At 35.7% G+C, this 6,435-nt stretch overlaps 1 pseudogene; it reads left to right on the plus strand.

Moving 5' to 3' along the window:
* Positions 1 to 770: 770 nt before the first annotated feature.
* On the plus strand, positions 771 to 1,582 carry LOC113563645 (annotated as a pseudogene).
* The last annotated feature ends 4,853 nt before the right edge of the window (positions 1,583 to 6,435 follow it).

Genomic DNA, 6,435 nt, shown 5'->3' on the forward strand with positions numbered 1-6,435 from the left:
TCCAAATTTACGATAAGTATTCGCTCAATGTTGGAGCATCTTTATCATAATGAATCCCAAGTTTAACGAGAGAAAAGGAGCTATGGCTTCCTAGACAAAACAAACGATCATTAAACGGTAATGATCGCTTATTCGTGTCAATGCGGACATCAAGGCATTAAAAAGATCAGAGCAGAGGTCACAATTACTCCACCGACACCGCCGACGCGACTGATCGCGGTAACCGCTTCGCTGGAATCGTGTCTTACCTGAACCGGTAAGCAGGCTGCTATCTTCTTGTCGATGTTGCGCATCTGATCGCCGGCCTCGAAGATCGGCAGGCCCATCAGGATGCCCGTCTTAGCTGCGCACAGGCGGCACAAGTAATCGAACTCCTCGACGACGGCCATGACGGCAGAACCGCGAGAGGTGTCGCCTTATCTACTGGGTTATAGCGCGACTCCCGCCCGCAGGCCGACGACGCGAGGACCTCTCAGAGAACGCGGCGCTTTCGATCCGACGCTCCTGCAACGCGCATTCCGTCTCGTGAAGTCTGCGGAGTTCTAGAGCTGCTCGTGGATGGCGCGGCGGCGCATCTCCCTCCAAGATTATTTTCAAGGCTGTTCGTGACACACCATCGAGGACTCGTCGCGTCCGTCGCGATCGGTCACGGAGCGCCCGCAGGAACGGCGGGGAGGAGGACCGCTTGGCGTTGCACCGACCAAAGAGTCGCACCTTGGTGGCACTTCCGAGTTCCGACCATAGACGTATATAGAGTCCCTATAATAAGAGTCTGCCATAAGGCGATGTGGGCAAAATCCTGCGAGAGAGAGAGGGATACATTTAGCATCTCTCTCTCTTTAACCTAACCTCTTCTGACGTGCTCACGCATGCTCACAGTCCGCCACCTGTGAGTACGCTGTAACGTGCTCGAAGATATGTACATTGTAAAAAATTGGTGGATGTGCAGCACCATTTTGTAATAATTCAGCAGCCAAAGGATACAGCATGAAGATATTTCCTAAAGATCCCATACATCGAGCGTTACGGATAAAAAATGTTCCAAGTGATAATTGGACATGGACAAAGAATTCTCGTCTTTGTGAGGTTAGCAATCATTTTATTTTAGTATAATAAAATAATAATTACAATGTTAATTAAGATTAATCTAATAATAAATTGTGTAAACGTTCAATGTTTTTCTTACAATTATCATAATTATATATAATTAAAGTGTATAATAAAACTATATTATCATATAGGTTCATTTTGCCCAAGAAATGTGGGATGCCAATCGCAAACATAAGTTAAAACAAGATGCAATACCAACAATTTTTGTTTTTTTTTAAAAAAAAGCAAGTACCAACAAAAGACATGGAAGAGAATGATGACAGTACTACAAGTAATGTACATACAATAACCAGCAGCACACAAAGCAGTAAATGTACAAATAAAGAAGCAAGTGATAACGAAGTAGCAACTGAAAATGAAGAAGTTAATATTGATGAAGTTATTTTTGTGATACATGCAGTATTTATGTGATACAATGTGTGATATATAAAATATATGTATTTTTTATTTTACAATACATAAAGTATTTTAATTAATGTTTGTGTTTATTTTCCTTTGTATTTTTTTTTATTTTGTTAATTATATACAACTACTCAATAAAGATTAAGTGCAAGGAATTGCTTATAATAATATATTATTTTGATGTTTTATATACAATGATCATAATATTTAGTTCTTCTAAAACATTATTTTTAAGTTATTTTATTTAGTTTTTATTTGTGTTGCTGAAATATAATGTTTATATTAATGATGAGGTTTGTATGATTCAAATATGAGCGGGAATTGCCCCGATCTGAAGGACCAATCAAAACTGGATATCGGATGGCAAGACTCTTATTATAGAGACTCTAGACGTACATAATAGACTGCGCGCTCTTACGGGCGAGCTGAAGACGACAGAGAGAAATGGAAGTAGCGCTGCGGTGGTGCTCTCTCTCTCTCACTCATAATCGAGAGTGGGGGGAAAGTGCTTGGAGGAGACAGAGGAGAGAATGGCTGCGTTCGGCAATAGGAAAGGCGTGAAAGGGGAGGCTTGCGGAGTAAAGTCCTAAATCAAAGAAGCGCAATCGCGCATTACGCTCTCCATATAACAAATAAAATACAACTATTATGAAATAAGAAATATGTAAGATTGAAGAATGTAAATATAAGGCACAAATGTAAAATATACTTTTCTTTATTCTCCTGACTATAATTACGCTACAAAATAGTTATGAGTGATACATAATATGTTTGTAATCAAGATGATTATATAATTAACGAGACTGTAAAATACGAAATACATTTTTTCAATCGAATAACGCAATGCATCAAAGCAAATAAGATTGATTTCTCGATAAGAGCCAATATAATCATGCTCAAATGTGGTTATACTAGCCAATTCAGACAATGTTTCCTCAGACATTTCTTCATTATTGTTAACTGTATGTTTTAATAATTGTGTATTATCTTGCACCGTACAGTTTGCTTGTGTTGGAACAATGGAATTAACGTGAGTTACAACTTTCTTGTAATTCTGTGTAAATTGACGACAGCTTGACAACTACTGCGACAGTGTGGACATTTGATGGCATTGGCCATTGACATAGGAACATATGGACGGAGCCTATGCTACGAACTTAGGCAAGGGGGTTCTGAGATTTGCGGTAAGGAGAGGCTGCTGGCAAATCGGGCGAGTTCGGTTGTTCTCGACATCGCCCGAATGATACTTGATAAAGTTTTGTAAAGTTATGATACTGAAATTACATGTACGATGAGTTATTGTGTTGTGTCGGAATGTAGCAATCGCATTAATGCAAAAAGGAAAAATTGGCAACAACTTATGAAAGAAAATGATCCGAAAATTTCTTTTCATCTGTAAGTAAAATACATACAATTGTAGGTTATACACAATGCCGGTAAAACGTTTCAGATATTGTTATGTGTTTATTATTATATTCATATGAATAATTGTTCGATAACAGTTTTTCATTTATAGTTGTTATTATAATTCATATATTTAATAATAATATATACGATTTGACTATATATATATATATATATATATATATATATTTATTAAATATATGAATTAATAAAAACTATAAATGAAAAACTGTTATTGAACAATTGTTCATATAAATATAATAATAAACAAGCCAAAATTCTTTCTTAACACAATAATAATAAATTTAAATAATAATAAACACATAACAATATCTGAAACGTTTTACCGGCATTGTGTATAACCTACAATTGTATGTATTTTACTTACAGATGAAAAGAAATTTTCGGATCATTTTCTTTCATAAGTTGTTGCCAATTTTTCCTTTTTGCATTAATGCGATTGCTACATTCCGACACAACACAATAACTCATCGTACATATATATATATATATATATATATATATATATATCACTGGCGAAACCGAACATACCCGAACAGCCGAAGTTACACGAAGTGCCAGTGCTCTCCCCTTACCGCTAATCTCAGCTTCCCCTCGTAAAAGGCTCCGTCCATATATTCCTATGTCAATGGCATTGGCCATCCCCACCACGACGTACATTAAACATAGGGATCCTCAAGTGAGGGATGGGACACCGAGCGGCAGGATGCGGATTGGTCGTCCGCCATTAATGGGATATTTCCGCTTTGAATATATTCAAATATGTCAATTTATGTTTTTGCAAGGTTAGAATTATCATTATATTAAGAGTTGATTGAGTAGTGTGTATTAAGTGTTTTACATTAAGTGTATTATTTTAAAAATAATACACCGACTTAGGACTTAGGACTTTACCGATAAATGTTTTACTTGAGTTATTATAAAAAATACCACGTGTTATAGACATTTTATCTAATACTACAATGCAGTCATCGGTATCCTTTTCAAAGTGAGATATTTTTATTCTTAGAAAATCAAAAACTTCGTCAATAAGCCCTGATTCAAATTTTAAATATTCTTGTTAATGTACGGACTGAAGGCAATGGGTATCCTTGATTTAATATGGCGCGTAATGTCATCACTTCCGCTATCCCATTAATGGCGGCTTTGTCCCATCCCTCACTTGAGGATCCCTAATTAAACAGAGATAGCACCACCGCAGCTATTGCTCTCTCTTACTAATCATGTCTTCAGCCTTTCTCATGGGATGGCGCAGTCTATTATATAAGTCTATGGCGCATACGCGTGCCCATTGTTTGTGTGATACATAAAGATTACTCGATGCACAAAAAAAAGAAAATACAGGATGTCCGACAAATAACTTCTATCCCGAAAAGTGGAGGTAGATTGCGTCCAACTGAAGAGAAAAGTCGTGTATCATTTTCCAAAATTCGCAATAATAATCGAATTATTAACCAATTAATATTAACATATGAGAGCGCGAGAAGCGATAGGCCGGACTCAGTAGGCAGTATCATATATCACGCGTCGCTCGCCGCTCGCTACGTGACAATTTTTTGTAGCCGCGTTACTCCGCCTCTTGCTATCGGACGCGTCCATCGTTGCTAGGAGATCTAAGAAGTAATACCTACTGTCCGACCTATCGCTTCTCGCGCTCCTATATGTTAATATTAATCGGTTAATAACTCGATTATTATTGCGAATTTTGTAAAATGATACACGACTTTTCTTTTCAGTTGAACGCAATCTACCTCCACCTTTCGGGATAGAAGTTACTTGTTGGACACCCTGTATATGTATAATATTCTATAATTATATCTTACTTTACTGTCACGATGACATTCTGACAAAGATGATTTTCTTATGCGAGATACTGGCAGAGACAAAAGAATGCATAAATGTATAAAAATATTGTAGAAAGAGAGATGCTAATCGTGATTCTGCATTATATTTAAGCAGCTGGCGAACGTCAGTGACGATAGACTTACTTCTATCAAGCGACGCGGTAGCGTCGCGACGCCAAGTACATAAAAATAAAAAATAAAGCTCCGAACAATGAGAATCACTGCATAAACATCGAGCGTTACCAAGTTCAGTGCATAGACGTCGAGTGCTACCGTATAGCTTATCTGGAATTTATATCATTTGACAGGTCACATAGACTTATGATTAAAATATTTCAGGAACTAAAGCCGTTATCAAAAATCTACCGGCACTTTTATTATATAATATGGGTGCAAGCTTTTGATTGCGACCAATTTGATCAAGATTGATGCAGTCAGTCTTGAGATATTGTAATCGTATATTATAATTGTGACGTTTCATTTTCCTTTTCCATGCAATTCAGGTTCAGACTCGCGTACATATGTCGCACATACACATGCAAAGCGATTTTGTCCGTCAAGCTGCCGTTCACACATGCATGATGTAATTTATTATAAATTAAAACTGATTTTAATACTTTTGGGTAATGTTTTATTTTGAGATAAATATATAAATCGCAAAAACTATAAAAAATTTAAATTTACTTGTTTAAATGAAATCATCGTGATAGCGTCGCAATGATAGGTAAATAATTTTCTAATTTGAACGATATATTATGACAATTTAATTTGAGTACAAATCAATCAACAAACGTTTCGGTCTATTCGTTAGACCATCTTCAATGTATATCAGTAAACTATAAGCGAAATAAAAAATCCATATTAATAGTTACAACGGTCATTTGCAAAAATGTATTGATATTCCATATCGCAATCCAAAATCCATGTTAGTTAGAACAGTCCTTTGCAAATGTATATTCATAGACCCAGTTAAAAAATCGTAATTATCAGTCCATTGTCCAAATATAATGAAAGTAAAAAAGCACATATTTACGCTAAATAATCAAAGAATCAATCAATTCTATAAATATATCGAAATAATGTAAAATAATATAATCAGAATGAAGCATGATCTACGTGCTTAATACAATTTAATTTGAGTACAAATCAATCAACAAACGTTTCGGTCTATTCGTTAGACCATCTTCAATGTATATCAGTAAACCATAAGCGAAATAAAAAATCCATATTAATAGTTACAACGGTCATTTGCAAAAATGTATTGATATTCCATATCGCAATCCAAAATCCATGTTAGTTAGAACAGTCCTTTGCAAATGTTTATTCATAGACCCAGTTAAAAAATCTTTCCCAGTTAAAGAACTTTTTCATTTCTGAGTTTACGGTATTTTCAATAGCAGAGAACTCTAGGCAATATAAAAAATAATGATATCACCAACTCAGAACTGCTCGGAAAAAGAAAAAATTTCTAACGGCTAGAACTTTTTCATTTCTGAGTTTACGGTATTTTCAATAACAGAGAACTCTAGGCAATATAAAAAATAATGATATCACCAACTCAGAACTGCTCGGAAAAAGAAAAAATTTCTAACGGCTAGAACTTTTTCATTTCTGAGTTTACGGTATTTTCAATAGCAGAGAACTCTAGGCAATA

The sequence above is a fragment of the Ooceraea biroi genome, chromosome 2 (genome assembly GCF_003672135.1).
Source record: "Ooceraea biroi isolate clonal line C1 chromosome 2, Obir_v5.4, whole genome shotgun sequence".
NCBI lineage: Eukaryota > Metazoa > Arthropoda > Insecta > Hymenoptera > Formicidae > Ooceraea > Ooceraea biroi.